This window comes from Ictidomys tridecemlineatus, chromosome 7, assembly GCF_052094955.1.
Source record: "Ictidomys tridecemlineatus isolate mIctTri1 chromosome 7, mIctTri1.hap1, whole genome shotgun sequence".
Taxonomy (NCBI): Eukaryota; Metazoa; Chordata; class Mammalia; order Rodentia; family Sciuridae; genus Ictidomys; species Ictidomys tridecemlineatus.
Window position 1 is genome coordinate 14,981,452 of NC_135483.1, and position 15,789 is coordinate 14,997,240.

The following is a 15,789-nucleotide window of genomic DNA, read 5'->3' on the forward strand; positions in this document are numbered from 1 at the left end:
GAACTACGGTGACAAGCCAAAGCCAGTTAGAGCGAGTGATAATACCAAGACGGGGAACATCGGGGTGCTCTAAAGGGTCACAAGAAGAAAGGGAGAAAATGGGGCTAAGAACAGAAAGGAGGCAGAGTCGGGGGTCGTGCTGACTGGGGTAGAAGCCTAAGGCTGAGTGAACGTGGACAACTTTGACTCATGAGTGACGGAGGAAAAGACCAGTAAAGAGCCCCACTAACCTGTGACACTAACCTGTGACACCGTCCTGGGGGTGGCCAGGTGAACATCCGGGGGGTAAACTCAGAGTTCCAGCGACTGCTCTGGTGCCCCGGCAAGTGGGGGGACACGGGAGAATCCCTGCGTTTGGCCGATGGCTCTGCAGGAGAGAAGCTGAGGCACGGGCAGGAGGTGGACACCATCTCAATTCCCCCTGAGCCACTTCGGCCTCCTCGGCCCCTGGGGACCACAGAAAGGAGGCAAAGGAAACCCAAGACTTGAAGGGTCAGTGCCGTCTTCAAGGGCTCCGTGGCCACCCGTTGGGACGGATGCTGCGTGTTTTGCCAAGTGCTCACAGTGTCACGGAGACACTGTGATAATTTAGAAAGATTCCGTCCCGTTCCACAGAGCCGGGGAGCTGAGGTTAGAAATTTCAGTGGCTTATTAAAGATCAGGTGATGCAGACGCCCAGGGCTGGAACTGAGACTCCTACTTCTCTGATTCACAGTCCAACTCTGGGTCCCAGGCAGGGAGCTGCTAAAATCAACCCAACGACACCTTTTTTTTCTTTTCTTTCTTTTTTAATTTTAAAAATTTTAACTGATACACCAACTGTGCATACTTATGGGCACTCTGTGGCGTGTTTGAATACGTGTACACGCTGTGCAATGCCCAAACTTTCTTTTCCTTTCTTCTTTGCTTGAATGCAGGGCTGCTCTACTACCGAGTCACACCCCTGGGCCTCCTTAAATTTTTTATTTTGAGACAGGGTCTCACGAAGCTGCTCAGGCTAGTCTTGAAATTGAGGTCCTCCTGCCTCAGTCCCCCGAGTCGCTGGGGCTATAGGCGTGTGCACCCCTGAGCCCAGCTTCAAGCATTCATCAATTCCTGGTGGTGAAAACATTCAGGATCCTTTCTTTTAGCTTTTTTGAAATAGACAGTACTATCTTTAACTACTGAGCAATAGCACTGCAGAATTCTTTCTCCTATCTAACTACAGCTTGGTACCTGTTGATCAGCCTCTCCCCACACTCCCTTCCTACCAACCAGGCGAGTCTAGCAGCCTTGAATGCCAGGCCCCATGTGAAGCTTTTAATGGTGAATTTTGTGAATGGTGAATGAGCTTGTTGTTTGCCCAACACCCACTTCACGCTCTGTCCTTGCTTCTGAAACCTGACCTTACTCATTCAAAATAGTCTAGAACTAGAAATAGCTAAGGAGTCATCAACAGGTGACTGGAGAAACAAATTACCGACAGTGGAATACTACACGGCCATAAAAAGGAACCGTTGCTGGTGTACACAAAGCACGCACACATCTCCAAGACACTATGCCAAGTGAATGCAGCCAATGCCACGTGGTCCTATTTATAGGAAACTGAAGAAACGAGCAGATAAATCTGTGGTGGCTGAAAGCAGATCCATGTTACCCAGGACCAGAGTGGGTGGCACACTCACTTGGAAAAGAGACAAGGGAATTTTAGGGTGGTAGAAATGTGTTCCCTATCATCATATGGTAGTGATTACATGTATAGTCAGTGGTCAAGTTCAACAAACTGAAAACTTAAAATGGATGGATTTAATTTGTATAAATTATACTTCATTAAAATTGATAATGCAAAAAATTGAGGTTGGTCACATAGATAAATACCACGAGGATACCATATGTAAATGAAGAAACGGAGGAAAAGAAGGCTGAACATGAATTGAGGATGTAGCTCCGTGGTAGAGCATTTGTCTAGCAGGTGTGAGGCTCTGGGTTCAGTCCCAGCACCATACCCAAAGAGGCCGAATCCAAAATTAAATCAGGGCCAGATGCAATGGAGCACGCCTGTCATCCCAGCCACTCAGGAGCCTGAGGCAGGAGGATCACAAGTTTGAGGCCAGCCTCAGAACTTAGCAAGACCCTGAAGGATCAGGGGCTCCGTGCTAGATACATCTTGGCATTCTCAAGTCCCTGGGTTTGGCTCCTAGTATCACCAAAAAATAAAAGAGAGAGATGAAGCCAGGAACAAAGTTAATTCAAAAAACTCGCACGGATCACTTCATCAAGGGACCCGCAAATTGGGCTCTTAGCTCGAAGCCAAAAGAGAGAAGGAAATATTCACCACCTCTCCTCCTCCTCCGTGCATGCAGAAGAGAAAAAAATCACGGTTCATAAAGTCAGCTTAAGTCACAGATCGGGTGGCTTCTAAGTGTTATGGGAACCGAGATGGACGTGACTCTTTCTGTTTGGGAAAACCAGGAAATGCCACAGAGAAGAGGAAGGAGGGAAAGAGAAAGCTGGCGACCTTGCGGGGGAGGGGAGGGGGAGGGGGAGGGGCCTCTAAACAGGAAGTGATGGGCCTCACTCATTTCCTCGGTGCTCAGAGGTCGAAGTCTCAGGAAGCAGGAAGACAGCTGGAGCCCGAGGGCTGCAGACAGCGTCCTCCTGGGGCCTAAGGAGGGAACGGGTCCAGGAGCCAGCAGGGGCACAGAGTGGACGGTATTCGTGACCATTTTTCCCAGATCCATCCAAATAAGGGTCAGGTCCCAGCTGGACCCGGTCCACAGTGCTTTTGCTGGGTCAGCACCCAGGCTGTCATTGCCGGATGGTGGGGAGGGGGCTCCCAGGGCAGGTGGGAGCTGTCCGGGAGCTGAAAGGGGCCCCTGACCCCCTCGTATTTTAGAAACAGCCTGGGCTACCTGGTGACCGCCATCAGAGGCAGGTCGCCCCTGTCCTGTCCCCCAGCTGCCTCCGCATCCCAGTCCCGCCTGATGATCCCCAGCTAATGAGTTCCCGGTCTTGGCCGGCCGCCCGCACTCAGGAATTCGCTATCCATGAGAAACGTCAGCGTTAGGGACACGGCCCCGGGTGTCAGCGTTTTCCCCACATTCAGGGTTCACAGCGGATGGTACTTTGTTTCACATGATTTGCTGATCGGGGAAGAGGCTGTAATCCAGGCAACCGCTCTGGCAAGCCACCTCTGGCCTGCAGAGCATTCTGGAACATTCCACCTCTGTTGCCCCTGAGAAATTACTTGGAAAGGGAAGGGTTGGGATCCAAGCAGGCTGGAGGGGAAGACTCCATCCTGGGGGACGCCACACCCAAGTCCACTCTTCCCGGGGTGCATACAGAGACCCAGGAGGGGAGGAGCATGCACCCACTCCAGGAACCCGGTGCCCGACAAGGACCTAAGTGACAGTGGCGAACTCTGACGGTCCACCACGTGACCTCTCCTCACGCTCATTCATAGGGGCAAAGCTACGAGGTCAACTTCAGAGATGAAAAGATGCTGTCACCGGAGAATAAGGGCACCCTTTCACAAGGCACCCGCCTCTCATCCCCAGTCCCCCGACCTGCTTCTCTCCTCCCATCTCAGAAGGTGAACTTCCCAAGTGACAGCAGAGCATCCCGTGGAAGGCTTCATCGGAGGATGCATGACCGGGTCCCCAGGCTGGGACGGGGTGTTTCAGAAGGTGCGCTCCCTTGACTCAGAGACCCTGGACGTTAGGTGGCTGTCCTGGCGACCCTGGATGGGGTCAAGCACAGGAAACACTAAAGCTCTACAGACACCAGAGAGAACAGGGAGGGCTGGGCCCCCACTGGCCACCCCACGTAGGGCCAGCTCTCTCCAGGGCCAACCCAGCTCCGACCACATTCCTAAAGGACCTCGGTGTCATAAGGCCAACCAAAACCTCGTGACGGTGCTAGAAGGCTCACGGGGGCTCTCAGTCAAGCCCCTCCGCCCAGACAAGGCGCAGAAGGCTTTAGTGAGGCTGAGGACTGAGGCCCTACGTAGAGGCCCCACGGCGCTCAGCTGGCCAGTGGGAAAACAGGCGGCGGCCACCGGCGTGGGCTGCAGGCTGAAGGCTGCACTGAAATCCTGGCCAGCGACGCTCAGCTTGAGGCCTCATTCCCTGGAGCTCACTCTTTCCCTGGAAACGGGGTGCACCCTCCTGAAACAGGGCTCCAGGCCCCGCCGGCGGCCCGCTGAGCCATCCTGGACGGGTCACTCCACCACTCTGGCCTTAGTTTCCTCATCTGTAAAACCAGGGTAACACTGGCACCACACACACCACACGGGTGACGCTCAGACCCGGGAGGGCACGCCCTGCGTGATTCACTTTCGAGACGTTCAAAAACAAGCTAAGTGCCGAATGGGTTCGGGGTTTCCTCGCAGGGTGACGAAAATGTTTTGCAGACAGAGGTGAGGTTCCCGAGCTCTGTAGAACACGGCAGGCCACTGCAGAGGGGCTGGTTTTTATGAATGTGAATTTCACTTTAATTCTAAAATAAGATACTTAATTTTTGTTTAAGTTGCAGATGAACACTATACCTGTCTTTAAGCATTCATTTGTTTGTTTGTTTGTTTTATGTAGTGCTGAAGATCGAACCCAGTGACTCACCTGCTAGGCAAGTGCTCCACCAACTCCAAGATTTTTTTTTTTTTTTTAAATGAGCCACAGGACGTATCCACAGTGATGACAGAAGAGAGGCTTCCTTGGCTGACGGGGATTGTCACGAGGAGGCTCGGCCCCGAGACAGCCTGGGAGAACCATCCTACAGCTTATCCTAGGTGGTGGTTATGTGGGTACACACAGAGGTCAAAATCAACCCAGTTCTGTGCTGAAGACTTGTGTGCACACAGGATTAATGTAGAACTTGAGTTCCGTGCCAAGCCCTTTGTACCACCTGGCACATAATAACTGCTCAGTAATTAATAACTCTCATCAGCACCATCATTGTCTCGTGCTCCGCTGAAGATTGGGTGAGACCAAATACAGAAAGTACAGGAACTGGCGTTCTGTGTCCATCATCCAAATGGAGGCGATTTTCATTAATACGAAACCAAACCCGGACCTACTGGCTGGAGACCTGGAGTGCTTGGCCCAGCACGGTCCTGCCCTCACCGAGGGGTGAGTTTGACATGAGCGATGTTGGAAAAGAGCCAAGGACTTAAGGATTAGGGTAGGTAAACCGTGTCACAGCCTCTGATTAAGCTGGGCCACCTCCCCCAGCTGAGCCTGAGTATCATCACCCAGGCAGACCTGGAAGGGAAAAGTCACCTCTCACTCACTCAAAACCAGTGGTATCTGGGAAAGGTGGCCCCTGTTAAATCCTGCGTTGATTGTCCCCTTACAGGCGGAGCCTGTCCCGCTTGTTAACAGGCTCACTCTGTTGGCATCCTGTACTGTCCAGCTACATTTGACTGGCAGGCTTCATGCCAGCCCAAATGATGACCTCCCCTCCACGGGTGTGCAGAATTCCAGGACATGCCCAACTCTCCCAGACCCGTGACCTGTGACAGCTCTCACTCATTCTCTCTCCAAACCCCTGACTCTTGCAACGTAGAACCCGGTCTCCGTCATCTTTACGGCCCACGTATGGCTCCGAGATTATAGCAAGGACTTTAAAAATGTGTAAGTGTTGGGCAGACCCTTAAGAACAGAATCATTTCCCCACCTTCTGATCCTTAGACGATTTGCCCAGAAAGAAAACATGACAGCAGGAAGGGGTTGATCCAGAATGAGCTGTCTATGCAACAGCTTCCTGGCTCCCTCTGAGTCAGTTTAATTCACCTAGAAAGTACTACCAATACCCAGACATTGCAGTATTGTTGGTTTGGGTGTGGGAGAGGATGCAGTTGCAGACAGAAAACATTCTTGTGATTTCGTTCTGTTTTGTCATTGCCCATTTGAGGATCAAGCCCTCTTTCCCCTTAGAAGGAAGGTAACCTCATCACCATAGAATGTCAACCATGACACATTCTCATCTAAAGTCACAGGTAGAATTCAGATCTGAAAAACAAGTGCCGCTCTTGACCTCTATGGTCTTCCTCCCAAACCCACAGCGCTGGTCAACCGTGAGAAAGACGTTGAATAAATCCCAGTTAAAAGATAGTGTAGGCGGGCACGGTGATGCACGCCTATGATCCCAGCTGCTCGGGAGGCTGAGACAGGTGGATGGCAAGTTCAAAGCCAGCCTCAGCAACCATGAGGCACTAAGCAACTCTGTGAGACCTAAATAAAATACCAAACAGGGCTGGGGATGTGGCTCAGTGGTGGACTGCCCCTGAGTTCAATCCCCAGTATCAAAAGAAAAGACAGGGTAAAAAAAAAAAATACTTTCCAGTACCTCTGCAAACTACCAAGGGCCTCAGAAACAAGGAGAGTCTGAGAAACCCGCACAGTCAGGTACAGCTGGAGGGGACGATGTAATGTGGGATCCTGGGACAAGAAAAGCATGTTACATAAAAACTAAGCAAATCTAAACAGTTTACGGGCGTTAGTTGATATTGCTATATTGATATTGGTTCATTAATTACAGCAGAGAGGAGGGGAGTTTTCTCTGTTATCTTAGCAATTTTCCTGGAAACCTAAAACTGTTCTAAAAAATATTGTGGGTTTTTTTTTTTTTAATAAAATGCCACAGAGCACCCTCCAAAATGTTGATAACCTTCCCCGAAAAATGTACCCACCAGGATTTGAACGTATCAGAGATTTGGCCTCTCTTGGGCTTCCCCACCCTATCATTTAAGGTTAAAAGTATTGGGGGAAATGATCCTCACGTGGGCTGCCCTCCATTTCATTTAATATTTTCAGCAACCAACTAACAATCTGTTTATTCCAGGGGTTCAAAAGTCTATTGTATAAAAGGAATTTTTTGTGATTTTATTGCCTGACCAGCTCTGTGCTGGGCACTGGGGGAATATCACTGAGAAAGACAAGCAGGGCCCTCTGTCCCTGGGCTTGGGGCACATCCCAAGGTGCAGGATGGGGAGGGGATGCAGTGACTATAAGAACCTCACGCCAGAGCAGGCTGGGTGCCAAGGCCCCCCAGGCCCTGTGGACCAGTGGGGGTTCACCGAGGCTTGACAGTCGAGGCCTCCTGGTCTGGGTTTCAGATATTTTAGTGTCACTGTGGCCTGTGGCAGGACAGAACATCGAGGCAGGGGCACGTGGCGGAGCAAAGCTGCTAGCCTCGTGGGAAGCAAAGCAAGAGGGAGGAGCTGGAGTCCCAATATACCCTTCCAGGCACATCCGGGGGCCTACGGTCCTTCTACCAGGCCCCCGCCCACCTACAGTCCCCCGCCTCCCAACAGCGCCAGTCTGGGGGCCACCTTGCACATACAGGTCCTTGGGGGACGTTTCAGGTCCACGATACCAGTCGATGGCATCTGTGTTGCTTCCAGATTTGGGGCTCTCGTGCCTAAAGCTGCTCTTGGCCTCAGTCTTGGCGAACAGTGGCCATTCACCAGCCAGAGAAGAATGTTCTAGAAGGGGGATCAGCAACAGGAAGAGGCAAAGGCAGAGGCACCAGTGCCTCGGGACACGCTTCCTGCAGGAGATCCCCTGGGGCTTGGGGAAGAGGCTGACCGACGGGGGGCTGGAATTTGGGGTGCCCACAAGACATCCAGGAAGGTTGAAGGGACAGTGAGGAGCTGTGGGCTGACAGGTGGCCACTGAAACACAATGGCTGACCAGGGCTGCTGGAGAGCTGGCCCCAGCAGAGCTGCCGCCGGGCAGTTCAGGGCTCACCTGCTGCCTCGGGAGCATGAGGGAACCCGGCTTCTAGAGCAGTGGCCCCAGACTTCCAGGCTTCAGATGCCACCTGGGTGACCTGGGGCAAGTCAGTGGCCTCAGTTTCCCCGTAATGTAAACTGGGGATAATATCACACCCACCTCGAAGGTTTGATGTAAGAGTTCAGGGGGTTGATTCACAGCTTTTAGAACACTGTCCTAGCACATAGAAAGTGCTACCAAAATGTTAGCTACCGTTAATAAAATTTCTAAGTCCAGGTGTGGGTATCAGGAAAACCTAAACTGAAACAGCAGACCCCTTCAGGACAAACTGAATGACCTGGAATTTAACATCTCTCAGTTGTTATGTGAAGATGATTTCTACCATATTCATTGGAAGGAGTAAACAGTAGAAGAGATCTCTGTGGGGTTAATCTCTGCTCCCTGCTTCCTTCCTCTATGTTCCCACAGAACACCATTCATTTATTTTCCAGCACTTTCCTCCATGCTCTGGTGAGCTGTTTAAGGGCACGTTAGTCAGGATGGGCTAGGTTATGCTGCAGTAACAAACAACACTCAGTGTCCAACTTTGCTGTTACAGCAGCAGAGGTTTAGGGCTAGGTTATGCTGGGCCCTAGTGCAGCCACACCCTGTGCCTGGCCCAGGGCCTCGAGGTTTGCTGAATTGAGTGAGAGTGGGCATTTTTTGATTTGGCCTGGAGCACTGGAGTTTACGCTCCCCCAGGTGGACAGCAGCCACCTCTCTTGTAGAAAAGGGAATGAGTCCGCTGTCCTCAGAGGCAAAGCAGAAGCCAGTGTGCCGTTGGCAGGTGAGAAAGCTCCCAGAGGCGCCAGCTTCCTCCCCAGGGGACCAAGCCCCGTTTGTACGTGGGCACAACAGCTGCCCCATGCTCTGGGGCATTGTTTCCCTTGGCCTCCAGACAGCTCTGAGAACCCCACAAGGCAGACAGGTAGCAGCACCCCAGGGGGGCGGACGAAGCCATAAACACAGTGAGGTTCAGCCAGATGCAGTGGCGGACACCTGTCACCCCAGCCCCCGGGGAGGCTGAGGCAGGATGATCTCAAGTTCAAGGCCAGCCTGGGTAACTGAGCATGACCCCGTCTCACAAGGACACAGCTGAAAGGGCTGGGCATGCAGGTCAGTGGAGGGCATCTCTGGGTTCAATCCCCAGGACCAAAGCGAAAAAGAGAGTGGGGGCTGACACAGCCACCACTGGATTCGCTGTCATTACGGCTCCATCATGGGACTTCCACTGAGGTTGTCCCACCCTCCAGGATCCACACCCCCACCCCGGAAACCTGCAGGCTTCTATCCTTCAGAACGGGCATCTCATGCCCCGTCCTCCACGAAAGCTACCCAGACGCCCCGAGACCCACTGCCCCATGTGCAGTATCTCAGGGTCTAACCCTAACCCTAACCCTAACCCTGCTTCTCCAGCGCGGAGCCCAGCCAGACCCAGCAGAACCTCTGCTCTGGCTGCAGGAGGAGAGGGGAAGCCGTCCCTGCCCTGGCGCGAGCTCTCTTGGGCTCCCTGGGCAAGGCCTTCCCTGCGGGCCGCATTCCTGGCCCCGCGCCAGGCTGGTGTGTAATCCGCTCGGGCCACTCTCCTTACCTAATGCTTTCCTAATCTGCAGCTTACGCAAGAGCAGTACAAATCTCTGAGAACACCAAGAGGAACGCCCGGGCAGGCACCTCCCCGGCTGGCCTGCCTGCTGACCTGGGGCCGGTGACTTCATCACCCAGAGGGCCACTGAGGCAGGCCCCTTGGAGTCCCATTCCCCACTCGAGGACTTCCACAATCTGAATCCTCACCCTCCTCTGGCAACACTCCACGGGACTGGAAATTCTGCCCCGCACAGAACGCTGGGCAAAGCCTTGCGATTCCTAAGGCAGATCTTTCAGCAAACGGTATGAGCCAATCTCAGAGCCGAGCCTTGGCCCTAAGTCACATGTCACCTAAAAAGAATGACCCAAAATGGGATCACCAATCTAGATGTAAAAGCTCCAACTGTGAAACTCTCAGAATAAAATGAATATAGAATACAATTTTGTCACCTTGGGTTAGGCGAAGTTTCTTAGAATAAAAGATATGTGAACCGTAAAAGAAGATTTTGATAAGCTGGGCTTTTATATGAAATTATAGAACTTCACCTCTTCAAAAGACTCTCTTTGAGACTGTGAAAAGGCAAGCCCAGACTGGAGGATCTCTTTGCAAAATGTATGCTGGACTGAAAAACTTGCATCTGGGATATATTAAAAAAAAAACAAAAAAACTACAATTCAATAAGAAAACAAATTTCCAATTTAAAATAGGCAAAATCCTGGAGGAATTAGTTCACCAGAGAAGAGACATGGATGGCAAATAAGGGTTGGAAGCATGCTCAGCCTCATTAGTCTTGAATCAGACCCAATGAGATGCCCCGGGTGTCCACTGGAAAGGCTGAATGCCAGTCAATCCATGTTAGGATCAGTGTCCACCGGGGATGGTTCTAGGACCACCCGAGCCCCCGTGGATCTCCACATCTGCAGATGCTCCTGTCTCTTATGCAGAACATCAAATGCTGATTATTTAGCTCCATTAATGTCTTCAAAATGACTCAGTAGAGCCTCGTATGGCAGTCCACCCTCTGTAATCCCACCTACTTGGGAGGCTAAGGCAGGAGAATCAAAATATGAGGCCAGCCTGGGCAATTTAGTGAGAACCAGTAAACACTGTGTTTTGTTTTGTTTTGTTGTCTCTTTATGTTTGGGGTCCTGGGGATTGAACCAGAGGCTCTTTACTACTGAGCCATATCCTCAGCCCTTTTTATTTTTGGATAGGGACAGGGTCTTGCTAAATTGCTGACACTGGCCCCAAACTTGTGATCCTCCTGCGTCAGCCTCCCAAGTATAGCATAGTATTGCACATAACTGATGCACAGCCCCCTGTGCACTTGAAGTCATGTCCAGATCACTCATGACACCTAGTATAACAGAAAAGCCATGTAGACTGTTGCGATTCTGTATCTGTTCAGGGAATAAGGACGACCCAAAACGGTCTGTGCATGTTTGCTACCAATGCATTTTTTGCCAATTACTTTCCATCCACAGTTGATTGAATCTCTGACACAGAATCCCATGTTTGGAGGTTTGGCTGGAGATGAACAAGTTGATCTGACAATACCAAGTGTCCGTGAATACCAGCAACTGCATCACTCCCTGTGGGGACACAGTGGGGATGCAGCGGTGCCCCCACTCTGGAAAACCATCCTGTTGTTTCTAATCAAGCTAAACATGTGACCCAGCACTGTGACTCCTGGGTCTTAACCCAAGAAAATGAAGACCTGCGGCCTCACCCAGCACGCACTAAAGTGTTTGTGGCAGCTTGGCGGCAATCTCCAGGTGTCTGTCTAAAGATGAGGTATAAACAGTAGGTGGTTCAGCCACACATTGGACCCTGCTCGAGATTCGAAAAGAGCAAGATCAGTAGCTGGGTGGATCTAGAAAGCAGCATGCCCGACAGTGAAGAAGGTAGGAAGCGCTCTTGCACACGGGGCTCCCAAACTCCAGAGACAGAGATGGGGTGAGTGCCAGGTACTCTGCCCGGGGAAGGAGGTGGCCACAGAGGGCAGCGGAGAATCTCTGAGGTGGTGGAGGCGTCCAATAGGGTGATGATGGTGGGACTTGCAGGCAGGCCCCGTTTCTCAAACCGTACCCACCTGTACAGTCAACGAGGGTTGATTTTAGGATAGGGAAATTGCACCTCACTAATTCTGACTGTTAAAATAAAACTGAATGACATAATAGTAAACCAAATGGGAGTGGTCCTTGTCATCGTGAAGACAAAATGACACCAATCGTAGTGATAGCCAACGTGTTCCAGGAACTGTTCTAGGAAGTTTCACAGCTTGTCTATTTAGGGCTCACACAGCCTTTGCGGGTCCTCCCACATCAGGTCCTTCCTGCCCCAGGACATTCGCACTTGCTGTTCCATCACCTGGAATGCTGTTCCCCCAGGGGACTCGGTCTTTCGCATAACTCAGGTCTTAACTCAAATTCGCTTCCTAAGAGGTGGCCTATTTTTCCTCCTGATTCTATCTAAAATAGTCTCCCAACTCCCAATCTTGCCAACCTCAGCTGGTCTTATTTTCCTGATAGGACTTAGTCCTCCATTACACGGAGCATTCTTCGTTTTTCTCTCTCTGCAAGAGCATCTTCCGTTCCTCCTCCTCCGTCCTTTCAGCCGGCACCACCAAGTGCCTGCGTGAGGGAGGAATGGGCGAAGCCAAGGCTCTAGGGACAGAAAGATGCCACCCACAAGTGTCGGGATGATGGGCTCCCTGTCCCCTCCCCCTCTCATAACGTGGCAGGGGTCTCTGCAAGCCACCGGCCTACTGCTGCAGACTGAGTGCTTCTGTGCCTCCCAAAAGTCATCTGTCCCCCCACACCCAGGAGCCAGCATGGTAGGTGACTGGGTCATGCAGGTGCAGCCCTCGTGGAGGGGATGATCAGCCTTGCAGAAGTGGGCTCAGAGAGCTCCCCACTCCTTCTGCCCCGTGAGGACACGGAGAGGAGACACCACCCCAGAACCAGGACGGGGAGCCTGCCGGCGCTCTGTCTCGGGCTCCCCAGCCTCCAGGTCCGTGAGAAAGATGGAAGCTGCAGCACAGGAGGAGACATGTCTAGTACTCAGCCTTGGCCCCGCCAAGCCCACCCAGGGGACCCTGAGCAGGCACTCGACCAGGCCTCCACGTCCCCATTCCTAAAATGATCAGACACACGTTTGCCAACCACTAGCACAGATGGGAATCCCCTGTGACGAGGATTAAAACTTCACGCGCTTCCTGCAGATCATGGGTGGGAACAGCATTCCTCACCCCCACCCAGGGCAGTCTCCTCGGGTGGCCCAGGGATCCCATTTCAGACATCGTTGATTTTTAAAGTATTTTTCAGCAGCACAGTCGGGGGGGGGGGCTGGGGATATGGCTCAGTAGCCGAGAGCTTGCCTGGCAAGTGCAAAGCCCCAAGTTCAACCCACAGCACAAACAGAAAACTCCTGCAAGTGAAATGTTACCTACAAAACCACATGAAAGCACATACCTCGGAGAAGCCGGCTGCAGGGTGGCTCAGGACAGAGAGCACGCAGAGCGCGCCCGAGACCCTGGAGTCAGTCCCTTGTTTCAAAAGAAGAAATAAAAATAAAGTATGAGGACCAGGGATGTAGCTCGGGGTACAGTGTGTGATTAGCACGCAGGCATCCCTGGTTCCATCCCCAGCACCACGCGGGCCTCCCTGGTTCAATCCCCAGCACCACGCGGGCCTCCCTGGTTCCATCCCCAGCACCACGCACAAAAATAATGAAATCAGGAGGCTCTTGTGCAGCAGTCAGGGCAGGAAGCTGCTGCTCTCTCTCAGACCCCCCCCCACACATTTTCCCACAGTGGCTCCAGGGGCCATGGGGTCCCAGGAACACAGTTTGAAAACTTCTCTTCTAGAAGCTTCCTGATTCAATCATTGCACCAATATTTGTGACTATTTACCCCATGCTCAGCACTGTCCTAGATGCTAGGTATAACAATAAGCAAAATGGGTCAGTGCCGTGAGTCTCACTTTCAGGGGCTGAGGGCTCACCATGCCCCAGGCACTACCGGACTTCTCATATATTCTCTCATTTAACCTCCATAATCCCAGGAGACAACTACGACCATAAACAGCATTTTACAGATAGGGAAACTGCGGTGCAGGGAGATTAAATCACTTGTACACTCGGAAGGAGCACAGCTGAAGCTCAGACCCCTAGATTTCAGCTCTGGCCACTTGCTCTTCTGCAATCTATGAGCTCACGAGGCCCAGCTGAGATATGGCGGCCCAGGCACCTGCTTCTCCATGTTCAAGCCAATCTCCACAGCTCTCAGGCCCGGGGCTGAGCCCCACGACTGGGCTCTGGTGAAAGTGGGTCCCAGGCGACTGCCGGTTCACGTCAGTGTCCTTCTCTACCTGGAGCCGTGGGAAGGCCTGCCTCCGGGGCTGGAGGAGTGTCCCGTGTGGCCCAGGTGCTGAGCTCCTTCTGTCTGTGTAGCACAGAGGGTTGTACCCAGCAGTTCCACTGACGTCCCTTACTCCACAGGGTGAAACTGATACGTCTGCAACCAGAATGCCACCACCAAATTAGGAAGCGGAGGGGGACAGGGCCAGATGAACTCTGCATAAGAGCATCTCACACGGGCTCTCCCGAGGGGAGGCTGGGGAGGGAGAGCAGAGGTCACGTACACCAGGCCACCTCTTTCTCCAGAGAGAGGCGGTGGCCTGCCCAGGGCCCTTGACTATTCCCAGGTCCTGCCATTGCTCCCGAGGGGATGGGACTGAGGCACGAAGAGCTGAGCCCCCGTCTCAGCCCAGCCCCACGAAGCTGTGTGACCTGGACCAAGTCCCTTAGTGGCCAGGTCTTGGCTCGCCCCAGTACACTGGGGATGCTCAGCTCCCTCCAAGCAGTGAGAGCCAAGAGACAGGCCACCCAGCAAGCCTGATGGCAGGCAGCTACACAATATACCAGTCCCTCTCCATTCCCTCCCCGGTACCCACCAGATCCATTTGCAAGAATTAGCTCAACTTTTTTTTTTTTTTTTTTGGTGGGGAGAGTACTAGGGATTGAACCCAGGGGTGCTCTACCACTAAGCTACACCACACCTTTTGTTTTTTTTATTTTGAGATAGTCTCGCTAAGATGGCCAAGCTGGCCTCCAACTTGTGGTCCTCCTGCCTCAACCTCTCAAGTCACTGGGATGACAGGTGCACCACCATGCTCAGCCGGAGCTTGCGCATCTTAACTGAGTCTCAGGAGGTCCCTGTAAATGGGTTTCAATCCCACGCTGCTCTAACTGTGGCTCATAGGCTGCACATCAGCCTCACCCAAGAGGTGGCTGGAAATGCAGAGTCTCGGGCCCCACCCGGCCCTAACGAACAGAACCTGGATGCTAACAAGATTCCCACCCCTACCTAAGAGAAGCACTCTTTTTATTTATTTATTTATCTATCTATCTATCTATCTATCTATCTATCTATCTATCTATCTATCTATTTATCTATCTATTTATTTTTCCTGAGACAGAATCTCTTGAACTCCCAGGGCTCAAGTGAACCTCCCACTTCTTCTTCCCAAATAATTAGAAACACAGGCACGTGCCACCCTGCCCAGCTCCTTAGCACATTCTTAACGGATCAACTAGCTGGTTTTGACTTGCTTTGATCCCAGACTTTGACAGCCTGCGTGGGCTGAACATTTTGTACATGTCAGGCCTTTGGGAAATATTTCACAGACATGATCTTCTCCTACCCATTACACAGATCATGTGTACCATGATGGTGCACACCTGTAACAGTGATCCAGGAGGCTGAGGCAGGAGGATTACAAGTTTGAGTCCAACCCAACAACCAAGAGAGACCTTGAGCAACTTAGCAAGATCCTGTCTCAAAATTTTAAAAATAGAAAGAGCTGGAGATGTAGCTCAGTGGTAGATGGTCCCTGGTTCAATCCAACACACCAGAACTCACACACACACACACACACACACACACACACACTCTAAGCAGCGAGGCTGAAGTGGGTCAGTTTACTCCCTCAGTACCAGTACAGGAGCCACAGGCCTCTGTGACCCCAGGCCTCTCGTCTGTCCACTCTGCCGCTCGTGCCTCAGCAGAAGCTGGTGGTGCACTGGCCCTCTGACTCTCTGCTCTGTTGGTGGGAACCCAAAGCCTCCGCTGAGGAGTCAGGGTGGCCTCTGGGACATGGTGCTTTCAAGTTCCCTTCTGCCCCGGGGAACCTTCTAGACACTGGAGGTGCTGGTGGCTGGAAAGGTCAGTCCTGTTTCCCAGGACTAAAACCCAGGTCAGCAGGGGCCTGGAAGTCTGACCACTGGGGCTTGGGTGAGCTGTTCCCTGTCTTCCCAGCTGATCTGGAACAGTCGACACTCCATCCCCCACAAACCTGCCAACCAGAGGAGAAAGAGCAAGGAGGGAGGGAAATAATGATAACCGGAACTCCAATCCCTGCCGCTGTCCCAGGCTGCGCTCCCCCTCCAACC

The 15,789-nt window shown here is 52.3% G+C and overlaps 1 long non-coding RNA gene across 2 annotated transcripts; it reads left to right on the forward strand.

The window, feature by feature from the left end:
• The first annotated feature begins 2,572 nt into the window (after positions 1 to 2,572).
• On the forward strand, positions 2,573 to 11,525 carry LOC144365413 (uncharacterized). Of its 2 annotated transcripts, XR_013423820.1 has the most exons (4): positions 2,573 to 2,691; positions 3,443 to 3,665; positions 4,569 to 5,157; positions 9,365 to 11,525. It is a non-coding gene; the product is annotated as an uncharacterized LOC144365413 (long non-coding RNA). The 2 variants fall into 2 exon arrangements; XR_013423819.1 differs by lacking the exon at positions 9,365 to 11,525 and having other exon boundaries at positions 4,569 to 6,461.
• The last annotated feature ends 4,264 nt before the right edge of the window (positions 11,526 to 15,789 follow it).